This window comes from Archocentrus centrarchus, unplaced genomic scaffold, assembly GCF_007364275.1.
Source record: "Archocentrus centrarchus isolate MPI-CPG fArcCen1 unplaced genomic scaffold, fArcCen1 scaffold_97_ctg1, whole genome shotgun sequence".
NCBI lineage: Eukaryota > Metazoa > Chordata > Actinopteri > Cichliformes > Cichlidae > Archocentrus > Archocentrus centrarchus.
Window position 1 is genome coordinate 223,377 of NW_022060306.1, and position 13,961 is coordinate 237,337.

A 13,961-nucleotide genomic window follows, 5' to 3' on the forward strand; every position below is an offset into this window, starting at 1 on the left:
TCTTTCCTTGCTGGACCACCGTAACACACCGTCGCTGGCCCTGAACACCAGTCCAGCACAAAGACTGCTCAGTCGGCGCACCAAAACATTGTTACCAATGAAAAGGAGCTTGCTGAAACCAAGGGTTGTTCAAGTTCAACAGGAACTGACGAACAGGCAAACACATCAAAGCACCTACTACAACCGCTCAGCCAAGGATCTGCCTCTGCTTAAAAGTGGGGACTCAGTGAGGATACAGCCATTCCCACCACAGACTGTCTGGAGATGCGGCAAGGTGCTGTCGCGGATCGATGAAAGGTCCTATGAGATACAACTGCAATCTGGGAGTGTCATCAGGAGAAACTGCAGACACCTCAGACTGGTTCCGGAAAGGGCAGTCAGGGACCCCATCGTTGTGGACATCAACTTCCCAATTCAGGCAGAGGTTACAGGACAGGGTCAGGCAGGGTCTGTCCATCCTCCGCACAGGGTTTTAGCCCACACACCAAAGGACATTGGTAGCGGAGAGACCACTGTCACAACCGCAGGTCGCACAGTCAAGATGTCACAACACTATAAGGACTATGTCCTGTCACACAGATAAATTATTTAGTGTTGCTCATGGCCTTTGGGGGGGTTTACATCAAAATGGGGAAAATGACAATAAGTGTTCAAAACAGAAAAGGGAAAAAGGAATATGTTTATGTTAATAATTACCTGTTATAAAGAAATGCACTCTGAACTGGAAAAAAAAATCAAAACTGTACTGTATATGTTGAAATGGGGATGAGTTATGTTCAGGCTCGGAATGATGCGAGTCATGTGACAGTCAATGTTTTGTTTTGAATTTTTCAGAGGTCACTAAAGATGAACAGTTTGTTTTCTGAGGTACTAGTCAGATGTTGAAATTAAGGGGAAGCTGTAATTCTGAAAAGAAAAGGGATGTTACAATAGGAACTACTGTTTGTATAGGTGGAGCCCTCGGACAGTTTTAGGGGCCAGAAGCGGATATAGCAGAGCATCCAGACCGAGCTGTATTGTTGTTTACCCGCCTGAATTAATAAAGTTATAGACCCGATGGGTTAAAGTGGACCGAGTTTGTGCTCTTTGAGTAATTACAAGAAAGAAACGAACGAGAATAAAACAATTCTTCTGTATGCACCACGCACACACATAAATATAGAGCTCTATATAAACATTTGCTCGTTTGCTGTCCAGCACTTAATTTTATTTATTTTTTACTAAGGACCCCAAAAGGAATATTTGGTGATTTTATTGTTTTATTTCAGATTTTAATGTTTTATTGTCATATGCACAGTAAAGAAAAATGTTTCCCTGTACAATGAAATTCTTACTCTGCTGCCCACACTGGATGTTCGAACACCAAGAAAATAGATAAAATTAAACATGCAATAAAAATAGAAAATAATTATAATAATAAAAATAAAAAAGTCTCGCTGAATAACAAATTATGTACATTGTGCATATGTGCTATATTGCAATAGTCCGTGTAGAAATGGTCTGAACATACAAGTGCAGCTGTATGCAGACAGGTAAACAGTGACAGAAGTGCAGTGGTGTCTATGAGGAAGTTTCCAGCTCAGCCGTTCAAGAGTCTAATGGCCGTGGGAAAGAAAGAGTTCTTTAGTCTGGTGGTCCTGCATTTCACACTTCTATACCTCTGGCCTGAAGGTAGAAATGTAAATAATCCATGTTGGGGGCGGGGTGGTCTTTGATGATGGAGGCAGGTCTCCTGTGGACTCTGAGATGGTAGATGCTTTGCAGAGAGGGTTGTGCAGTCCTGGTGATTTTTGTGGCAGTCTTTACCATTCTCTGCAGGTGTTTGCGGTCCTTCACAGTAGCACTGCCATACCACACAGTGATGCAGTTGGTCAAGATAGATTCAATGATGCATCTGTAGAAGTTGCTGAGGACTTTGGCTGACATGCCAAATTTCCTCAGCCTCCTCAAAAAGTACAGCCGCTGCTGAGCCCTCTTTAGCACCTGTGTGGTGTTCAGTGTCCAAGAGAGGTCATCACTGATGTGGACCCCCAGGTACTTAAAGCTGCTCACCCTCTCCACCTCAAGGTCTCGGATAAACAGTGGTCGATGAGGTCTCCTCTCCTTCCTCTTGTCCACTATCAACTCCTTGGTCTTGTCTGTGTTGAGGGTGAGGTTGTTGTCCACACACCATGTCACCAGACTGTTCACCTCCGTCCTGTAGGCTGCCTCATCTCCGCCAGTGATACAGCCTATCACAGCAGTGTCATCTGCAAACTTCAGGAGAATGTTGTCGGGGTGAGAGGCAACACAGTCGTAGGTGAACAGGGTATAGAGGATAGGGTTGCGGGGTACCGATGTTGATGTTGATGCTGGCTGAGGACCTGTTTCCAATCCTGACAGACTGGGGCCTGCCAGTCAGGAAGTTCAAGAGCCAGTCACAGAGAGTGGGATGTAGTCCGAGGGATGACAGCTTATGGGTGAGTTTGTGGGGCATGACTGTGTTGAAGGCGGAGCTGTAGTCAATAAAAAGTATTCTGACGTAGGAGTCCTTTGTTTTCCAGATGAGAGAGGGAGACATGAAGGGCAGTGGCGATGGCATCTAAGGTGGATCTGTTGGCTCTGTAGGTGTATTGCAGGGGGTCTATAGTGTCCGGTACAGTGCTCTGAATGTGGGACAGCACCACTCTCTCCAATCATTTCATAATGATTGGAGAGAGTGCTACTGGCCTGTAGTCATTCAGGTAGGATGGGGGATTCTTCTTAGGGAGGGGGAGGAGGGTGGTGTCTTATAGCATGTGGGAACGGTGCATTGTCTGAGGGAAAGGTTGAAGATGGAGGTGAAAACATCAGTCAGCTCATTAGCACATGCTCTGAGGGCCCACCCAGGAATGTTGTCAGGTCCTGCAGCTTTGCGGGGGTTAATCCTCCTGGGCTTTGTGTACCTGGCCTGATGAGACGACTGGTGGGGTGGGGGTGGGGGGGTGATCCTGCCCAGGGCTTTGTGTACCTGGGCTGATGCAAGTCCACCACGTACGTTGCTGTAAACGTGATCTAGGATGTTCTTGCCACGGGTGGGGATATCCACATGCTGGTGATATTTTAATAATACAGTCCGTAGGTTGCACTGGTTGAAATCACCTGCGACAATGAAAACGGCATTGGGATGAGCAGTCTCCAACGCACTGATGACGTCATAGAGCTTGCTGAGCGCCTATGCCTTATTCTCATATAGAGAGAAGGACTTGGTATTAATCAAGGAGACAAATATAATTTGTCCCACATAGTTCTGAACGGGGCCGGCGGTAGCATAGGACAAGGGTGGGCTCAGCCCACCCAAATCTGATTCTTGCCCACCCAATCAAAATCTCCCATACCGCCTGCGGGCAGCGAAAGGTCCGCCCATCAAGCTACACCTACAATAGTTTTTATTTTTACTTTGATTTTCTCACACTCTGATTCAGGGCTACACGCCCTCGTTTCGTGCTTTTCCTTAATCTGGGTCACACTCTAGTTTCCTTGTTAATATTTTTACTTCTTTTTACCATGAGGATGTATCGCGTCTATCAGTAAATCTAGCCCTGGAGTATCCCCGACAGCTTCCATCCCGCTGCTGCCCGTGCTGAAATATCTCCCCCCAAGCGGGTTACCTGCTCCGTCTCCTCCTCTGTCCGATCAGCAGACAATCTGCTGACTAGTTTCTCTGCATGTAATAGCACAAACACCCCTGATGCTAGGGGTGATGCCGCACTAGACCTTGGCTGGAATACTCTGTGGCTCGGGACGCATGTTTCTGCTTCCCGAATGAATTTGTCACAAAGTTTGCCCAAAAAAACCAGGAGATTGATTCTGTAGTTTTTCACATTTTGCATTTTTTGCAGTTGCTGTTCTCTTTCTGTTGTACTGTTGTATAATAAAAAAAAGGAAAACAAAAAGAATAAAAAAAATATATGTATATTCCAGCCACAGAAGGTCACAAATCTGTGTACTTTCTGTGATGTCCCAAACCCAGACAAATGGAGAGAGTATATGTATATCTTTGTGTCTACTAGGGCTGTATTTAACTCCCAAAAAACAAACAAATATCATTTCGTGTCATATTATATATATACTTGCCCACCTACATTTTCAGTCTGCCCACCCAACTACAGTGGGCTAGAACCAGGCCTGGTTCTGAAGCGTGTTCAAGTCAAATAAGCTGGCTGACTGTATTGACTGTACTGTACTGTTTTGTTTTGTTTTTTTGTGTTGGTAAACCTTATGCCCAAGTTGAGATGAGATTGGATGTGTTTCAGTCCAGCGAATTATAATAAACATAAGTGGTTGATAGTAAACTGCTATCTGAACCCGAGTAAATTCTATTCATTGGTTATATCAGCACAACACACAAACACGAAAGAGCGGTGGAGGCATGGAAAAACATGTCAGCGATGATCCACAATGTTAAAGGGAATCCGTCGCAGCGACAAATAACTTTTTAGAATCTGAAGGTTTTTGTTTTTTTTTCCAACTCCTGATCCACTCCATTCCAGTAGGTGGCGGTAATGCAGCTCTAAGTTGGTTTGGTCAACCGCAGACCCACAAGAAGAAGAAGACGATGACAGAGGACTGTAATGCAACTAATGTGGTAATGTGGGTTGGATCGGATTGCATTTTTAATTTTTTTCCGATATCCGATCCAGTAATTTACGCCAGGATCGGACCGATACGATACTGAATATCAGATCAGCGCATCCCTACTAATAATCCTGTCAGCCTCTTATGAGGATATGCTGTGTTATTTTTCAGATTACAAAGGAAACTCTCAGTGCTGATGTCACTATTTAATCTGTGTTCACATATAGAGCGTCATTATCAACTGATGAACATTAGTGCTGAAACACTACAGGAAATGTGCCATAATGTCAGGATTATAGACCCTTTTACAGCCTCAAAATGTCTGCTGTTGCATGTTTGGCTGTCAGAATTTCTGCTCTACCAAAAGTGGACTGAAGTTGTACCGAATCCCACGGGATCACGGCTGTTGGAGAGAAAACGGAGGCGTCTGTGGTTGCAATCCATCAAATGTATTGATAAAAATTGGACTGAGGACACAATCAGAACTGAGGACAAGATCAGAAATGCTCACGTTTGAAGTGCCCATTTTATATCAGGTAAAGTTATTTATCTTCAGTTGTTTATACCGGGATGTCAGGTACCTAATGTAAACAGCATTAGCTGGTAGGCTATTTGGCTTTTAAACTGTAGTGTGGCTATTTACAGGTGAGGCATTGCTGGACTCAGGGAGTCCTGATTTTTAAATTAATATTTAATCATACTATAGATTACAAAATGCAGTGTCAGTCAAAAGTCTGAGCAGACTCACATATGAATGGTTGAGAGTGTCTCACAGTGTGACTGGAACAGTATATATATATATATATTCTTTTCATTGTAAATCAATATCTGCAGCTGGAAAACTCTTAACAAGCTAGAAAAGCAATTTGATGAAGTACTCACGCTGCCATGCAGGTACAATCCGCTGTGAGGACGTAGTTCTCTGACTTGTTTACAATGACCCGAGCCTCATACACAGCGCTCCTGTTTCCTTGTCTTTGACTTGGAAGAACTTCTGCCTTCAAGACACAAAACTCAGAGTCTGTGTCATGATATTTGATGTTCAGTACACGGCTGCAAACAACATAATTGTAAGCATCCAGTGACTTAAATGCTCTGCAACGTCTCTCTGGTGTATATGCTGGGTTTATCCACCAAATACACGTATATATCCGCCCACGGATACCGGGCCACTTGCTAACATACCACAGGAATTGGAGTCGGTTGCTGGTGGTCAAAATTAATTTTTGCAGGTAGTTTTCACAATCTTTTGTTGATAATCCCTTCTCCTAGATTGAAACGCTATTGAGCGCTGCTGTACTTCCGTTTCCAAAATGCGCGCGCATCGCTACCTAAGTCATCATTGTTTACAAACAGTAAAAGGGTCTATTGTATTGTTGTAGTTACTGACAGTGACCACTGGAGGGCAGTGATCCTGATGATGATGGTACTTTATTGATCCCACAATGGGGAAATTACAGAACACCCATCCAAGAAGACAAACAAACAGGCATGGGGAGATAGGTGAACTATGGCCATGCTGCACCGCTTCTGGAAGTGCTGCCATTAAAAAGAAAAACAATACTGAAAACATACAGGGATGAGTGAGGAAAAAAAAATCATCTCATACTTAGAGAATGTAGCAGGACTGATGTCTCTTAATGAGCCTGCCATTCTTAACCACTCAGTGGTGGGAGTGACTGTATATAAACAGCGCCTCTACCTATCTCCTCCTCGTCAGCTGATTGTCATTTCTGGGCTTCCGGTTCCAGTCTCCAGCAGACTAGCAGAGCTGCATGCTCCTGGCACCCGTATAACATGCGTTAAGCAGATATCCTGCTGTGGTGAGTGTTTCCTCTCTTTCTGCGTAGTAAACTTGGTGTTGGCTCTCACTGCGGTATTGTATCACTTCCTGTTCCTGTTTCGGAGCACAGTGTTTTGCTGTCTGTTAGCTGTTATATCTGTATAACTCGATTTATCTGGATAATAACATATTTTAGTGTAATCTTCACCTACTTTAAATAGCATACTCTTTGCTGAATCACCTGTATTCACATTTGTTTTTAGAAATTCGCTAGCTTAGCTCAGCTAGTAGCTTAGCCCTTAGCCGACTCACTACCAGCATGGCTTCTTCTCCTGTCTCTCCTGCACTTTCCTGCTCTGGGTGTCACATGTTTAGTTACTCCTCGGCCTCCTTTAGCAGTAACGGCACTTGTAATAAATGTAGTCTGTTTGTAGCTCTGGAGGCCAGGCTTTCTGAACTGGAGACTCGGCTCCGCACCCTGGAAAATCCTACATCTAGCCAGGCCCCTGTAGCGGGTGCGGACCATGGTAGCTTAGCCGCCGTTAGCTCCCCCCCAGCAGATCCCGAGCAGCAGGGAAAACAGGCCAGCTGGGTGACGGTGAGGAGGAAGCGTAGTCCTAAGCAGCAGCCCCGGGTACACCACCAACCTGTTCACGTCTCTAACCGTTTTTCTCCACTCGGCGACACACCCGCTGAGGAACAAACTGTGGTTTTTGGCGACTCTGTTTTGAGAAACGTGAAGCTAGAGACACCGGCGACCATAGTCAAATGTCTTCCAGGGGCCAGAGCAGGCGACATTCATGGAAATTTGAAACTGCTGGCTAAGGCTAATCGTAGATTTGGTAAGATCGTTATTCACGTCGGCAGTAATGACACCCGGTTACGCCAATCGGAGGTCACTAAAATTAATATTGACTCGGTGTGTAACTTTGCAAAAACGATGTCGGACTCTGTAGTTTTCTCTGGGCCCCTCCCCAATCAGACCAGGAGCGACATGTTTAGCCGCATGTTCTCCTTGAATCGCAGGCTGTCTGAGTGGTGTCCAAAAAATGACGTGGGCTTCATATATAATTGGCAAAGTTTCTGGGGAAAACCTAGTCTTGTTAGGAGAGACGGCATACATCCCACTTTGGATGGAGCAGCTCTCATTTCTAGAAATCTGGCCAAATTTATTAACCCTCCTAAAAACTGACTACCCAGGGTTGAGACCAGGAAGCAGAGTTGCAGTCTTACACGCCTCTCTGCAGCTTCTCTCCTCCTGCCATCCCCCCAAAACCCCATCCCCATAGAGTCGGTGCCTGCTCCCAGACCACCAAAAACCAAAGCTAAAATCAGCAAAAAGCTATTTAAGCATAAAAATTCTAAAACAATAAATAATACAGCTTCATCAACTGCACCAAAAAATAAAACAATTAAATGTGGATTGTTAAACATTAGGTCTCTCTCTTCCAAGTCCCTATTAGTAAATGATTTAATAATTGATCAACGTATTGATTTATTCTGCCTTACAGAAACCTCGTTACAGCAGGATGAATATGTTAGTTTAAATGAATCAACAACCCCGAGTCACAGTAACTGTCAGAATGCTCGAAGCACAGGTCGAGGAGGAGGATTAGCTGCAATCTTCAATTCCAGCTTATTAATTAATCAAAGACCCAGACAAAGTTTTCATTCTTTTGAAAGCCTGACTCTTAGTCTTGTCCATCCTAATTGGGAAAATCAAAAACCTCTTTTATTTGTTATTATCTATCGTCCACCTGGTCCTTACTCAGAGTTTCTGTCTGATTTCTCAGACTTTTTATCTGATTTAGTGCTCAGTTCAGATAAAATAATTATAGTGGGTGATTTCAACATCCATGTAGATGCTGAGAATGACAGCCTCAACACTGCATTTAATCTATTGTTAGATTCAATTGGCTTCTCTCAAAATGTAAAGGAGCCCACCCACCACTTTAATCATACTCTGGATCTTGTCCTAACATATGGCATAGAAACTGAAGACTTAACAGTATTCCCTGAAAGCCCCCTCCTGTCTGATCTTTTCTTAGTAACATTTACATTTACTTTAATGGATTACACAGCAGTGGGGAATAAGTTTTATTACAGTAGAAGTCTTTCTGAAAGTGCTGTAAGTATGTTTAAGGATCTAATTCCTTCATTGTTATGCTCTTCAGTGCCATGTGCCAACACAGTGCAGAGCAGCTACCTAAACTCTGCTCCCAGTGAGGTCGATTATCTCGTCAATAGTTTTACATCCTCACTGCGTATAACTTTGGATACTGTGGCTCCTCTGAAAAGGAAAGCTTCAAATCAGAAGTGCCTGACTCCGTGGTATAATTCACAAACGCACAGCTTAAAGCAGATAACCCGAAAGCTGGAGAGGGAATGGCGTCTCACTAAATTAGAAGATGCTCATTTAGCCTGGAAAAAGAGTTTGTTGCTCTATAAAAAAGCCCTCCGTAAAGCTAGGACATCTTACTATTCATCATTAATTGAAGAAAATAAGAACAACCCCAGGTTTCTTTTCAGCACTGTAGCCAGGCTGACAAAGAGTCAGAGCTCTGTAGATCCGAGTATTCCTTTCACTTTAACTAGTAGTGACTTCATGGATTTCTTTACAAATAAAATTTTAGACATTAGAGAAAAAATTATTCATAACCATCTCAAAGATTATTCTTCATGTGCGGCTGCTTTCAGCACTGCTGGTATTTGTTTAGACTCTTTTGCTCCAGTTGATCTTTCAGAGTTAACTTCAATAGTTACTTCCTCCAAACCAGCAACATGTTTGTTAGATCCCATTCCTACTAGACTGTTCAAAGAAGTCTTTCCAATTATTGATGCTTCAATCTTAAAAATGATCAATCAGTCTTTATTAGTTGGCTATGTACCACAGACCTTCAAGGTGGCTGTAATTAAACCTCTGCTTAAAAAGCCATCACTTGACCCAGCTGCCTTAGCTAATTATAGGCCAATCTCCAACCTTCCTTTTCTCTCAAAGATCCTTGAAAGAGTAGTTGTAAAACAGCTAACTGATCATCTGCAGAGGAACGGTTTATTTGAAGAGTTTCAGTCAGGTTTCAGAATTCATCACAGTACAGAAACAGCATTAGTGAAGGTTACAAATGATCTTCTTAGAGCCTCTGACAGTGGACTCATCTCTGTTCTTGTCCTGTTGGACCTCAGTGCAGCTTTTGATACTGTTGACCATAACATTTTATTACAGAGATTAGAGCTTGCTATAGGTATTAAAGGTACTGCACTGCAGTGGTTTGAATCATATTTATCTCATAGACTCCAATTTGTTCATGTAAATGGGGAGTCTTCTTCACTCACTAAGGTTAATTATGGAGTTCCACAGGGTTCTGTGCTAGGACCAATTTTATTTACATTATACATGCTTCCCTTAGGCAGTATTATTAGAAAGCACTGCATCAATTTTCATTGTTATGCAGATGATACTCAGCTTTACCTATCAATGAAGCCAGATGACACACATCAATTAGTTAAACTGCAGGAATGTCTTAAAGATATTAAGGCCTGGATGACCTCTAATTTCCTGCTTCTAAATTCAGATAAAACTGAAATTCTTGTTCTCGGCCCCACAAATCTTAGAAACATGGTGTCTAACCAGATACTTACTCTGGATGGAATTACTTTGGCCTCCAGTAACACTGTGAGAAATCTTGGAGTCATTTTTGACCAGGATATGTGCTTCAATGCACATATTAAACAAATATGTAGGACCGCTTTTTTGCATTTGCGCAATATTTCTAAAATTAGAAACATCCTTTCTCAGAGTGATGCTGAAAAGCTCATTCATGCATTTATTACTTCTAGGCTGTATTATTGTAATTCATTATTATCAGGCTGTCCTAAAAGCTCCCTGAAAAGCCTTCAGCTGATCCAAAATGCTGCAGCTAGAGTACTGACAGGGACTAGAAAGAGAGAGCAGATTTCTCCCATATTGGCTTCTCTTCATTGGCTCCCTGTTAAATCTAGAATAGAATTTAAAATCCTTCTCCTCACATACAAGGTCTTGAATAATCAGGCACCATCTTATCTCAAAGACCTCATAGTACCATATCACCCCAACAGAGCACTTCGCTCTCAGACTGCTGGCTTACTTGTGGTTCCTAGGATACTTAAGAGTAGAATGGGAGGCAGAGCCTTCAGCTTTCAGGCGCCTCTTCTGTGGAACCAGCTTCCAGCTTGGATTCGGGAGACAGACACCCTCTCTATTTTTAAGATTAGGCTTAAAACTTTCCTTTATGATAAAGCTTATAGTTAGGGCTGGATCAGGGGACCCTGAACCATCCCTTAGTTATGCTGCTATAGGCCTAGTCTGCTGGGGGGTTCACATAATGCACTGTTTCTCATTCACCTTATTTACTTTGTTTATACTCCACTCTGCATTTATTCATTAATTGATATTAATCTCTGGCTCTCTTCCACAGCATGTCTTTCTCTCCCCTCAGCCCAACCGGTCGCGGCAGATGACTGCCCCTCCCTGAGCCTGGTTCTGCTGGAGGTTTCTTCCTGTTAAAAGGGAGTTTTTCCTTTCCACTGTCGCCAAGTGCTGCTCATAGGGGGTCGTTTTGACTGTTGGGTTTTCTCTGTATTATTGTAGGGTCTTTACCCACAATACAAAGCGCCTTAAGGCGACAGTTTGTTGTGATTTGGCGCTATATAAATAAAATTGAATTGAATTGAATTAAATGTGTTTCTGAGGCTAACGCTATTATGGTCATAGGTGAACGTCAGCTAGCCGTTTGTATCGCGTTCCCTTCACTGGATGCGTGAGCCTGTTTGGAAGTAGGTAGGTGGGTGTTAAATCTTCATCTTAAGCATATTATAGTTGGCTGCCATGTAATTTAATTTAATTTCTATTAAACGCAGTGTCCTCTGGCCTCCTTACCTGGGGCCACAACGTTCTCAGCTCCCACCTGACAGGAGCCACTGTTGTCCTGTTTTGTCCGGTGTCATTCTGTGCGGTCCTGTTTTCACTGTTGTTCCGTCAATGAAAGTTTGGTTTTTGCTGCTGTCTTCATCACCGCGTTCTGGTCCTGGGTTCCGCTGCCTCTTGGTTTGTGGCCACAGCTTGTAGCGGTATCAGCTGAGGCGCTCGGCTTTGTGCCTGAAGCTTAAGCCATCTTTCTGAGGCTTAGTTTTAACCAGAGGTGGCAAAAGTACTGACATTCTGTACTTAAGTAGAAGTACAAGTATGTTAAAAAATACTTAAGTAAAAGTCGAAGTACTGGTTCAACTTCTCTACTTAAGTAAAAGTAAAAAAGTACAGGCTCTGAAATGTACTCAAAGTAAGAAAGTAAAAGTAGTTCTTTGGAGGATGTTTCTACCTGCTATTTTTGTGTAAAACAAACCGAACCTCATTATATATTATTGTAATAATATAAAATAGTACATGAGAATACAAATGTTATTCCAATCTAAATTTTAATTCTAATGAATGCACTCAGCTTGAATCTGTTCTGTAGGACACAATCTGTTAAAGGGAATTTAAACACAGCTTTGTTCTCTGTGTCCACCATAGTAGAGGGTGACTGTGCCTCCACCTAAACACCCAGTATTTCACAGCTACCTGAGCTGATCTCCATCCCCTACACTGACAGCATACAGGCTGTAGAAATGTTGGATTTAGTGAATGAATCTCAGCATCAGCAGCTTTGATTCAAACTCATCTCTGCTGCACTGATGTAACCTGTAACTCTGACCATGAACACAAAGTGCACCAACACAGAGTGTTACTGTAAATACAGTACAAGAAGATAACCTGTTTATTACGTACTAAACTGCAGTATTTTCATACAATCTTTGAATTACACAAAGTCAGCATACTTCAGTTTATTTTCCAGTCCTTACCTTTAATTCTAACCTCTCTTCTTCCTCTCCTGTCCTCTTTCTCCATCTCTGAGTGAACTTCTCTCTCTTTGCTCTCCCTGAAATACAGCAGCTCTTCGTTTAGCTAGCAGACACACTGTGTAACAAACTGCACACACTTTGTGTGTTTGCTGATATTTGTTGAGCATTTAGAAACGTTGCATTTACCTGCCACACGTGACTCCCTTCATGCTCGCTCCTCTTCAGTAGCGCTAGCTGTTTATGTGCCGCAGCGCAACTTACGGACTCGGTCCGGCCCGATTATAGCGCTATAAATGATACTGTAGCGTCCCTCAACAGACCACAGTGGAAGCTTGTGCCAGTTTACTTGCTGTTTATTTGGAACCAAACACAGGCTACTGTAGGCCGTAGCCAACGCCAAAACAACAGAACTGTTCCTAGGAACTACTGCAATGCTCATCAGCCGTCTCTCTCCCTCTCTCGCACGCGGGCCCCAGCCCACACTCCCACCCCTCATGCACTCAGCCAATCACCAGCATGTTCTCTTGTAGACTCTCTATTATAGGTAACTAGAATGATTGACAAGCTTTGCAGCCTCTAAGTCATTACAATACATTAATTATATGGGTTTGCGTATTTAATCCCTTTGTACGAGATAAGCCCCGGTAATGGAGGATACGCAGTACGATTGTCTCTTATATGTTATTATTCCTCCATTTAGGCTCAGATCGTTTTATGTTTGAAGGCGCACTGACCGGAAATGCAAACTTCTCTCTGACGTTAAAAAGTAACGAGTCTGTTTGAAAATGTAAGAAGTAGAAAGTACAGATACTTGTGTAAAAATGTAGGGAGTAAAAGTAAAAAGTAGTCAGAAAAATAAATACTTAAGTAAAGTACAGATACCTGAAAAATCTACTTAAGTACAGTAACGAAGTATTTGTACTTCGTTACTTCCCACCTCTGGTTTTAACGCGGGTTCATACCCAGTGTTTTAATAAGTGTGAGGCATTCACTGTCCCATAGTTTTGTTCAGTTTATTTTCTGTTAATTGTTTTTGTAAATCATTGTTTGTTTGTTTTTTTATTTCAGTTGCTGGAGGCCGTGGGTGGTGACAGTACTGGTGGCTTGGGTGGTGGTTTCCCCCTACCCCTTGTCTTCGTGTTTGCTGTGATTTCCTGGGATTGGAGTCTTCACTCACAGGTGTGGTTGTCATGTGTCTGGGTGATTTTAGTTTGCTTTAAGGTTTTATTGTTTTGGGATTCCATCCCCTTTGTACTGGTCTGTCCCCTACAGGTCCCCAGCTACTGGTAACTAATTTTGTTGATTTTGTTTGATGGCTTTTTGCATTTTAATAATTTCTCTTAAAATAAAATTGTATTGGTTTTAATATTGAACCTTGTCTCTTGCCTCCTTAGTGGGCAAACTTGTGTGCTTTCAGTTAAATTCTCAAATTCCCTGGGTGAAATTCCCAGGGTGGCGTTGTCTGGCAATTCATTTACTAAATTCTGATTCTTTTATTACTTATCTCCATACTACATTAACAATTATACCATTCAATCATACCCTCCGCTGCCACAATTAGATTAGATTCAACTTTGTCACTGAACACAGTAACAAGTACTTGATGGTTTTGGAACCAGCTGGTGGAGACAAACCCTAAAAGACTTGCAGCTGTAATTGCAGCAAAAGGTGGATCCACAAAGTGTTGAATTCTTTTGCACACCGC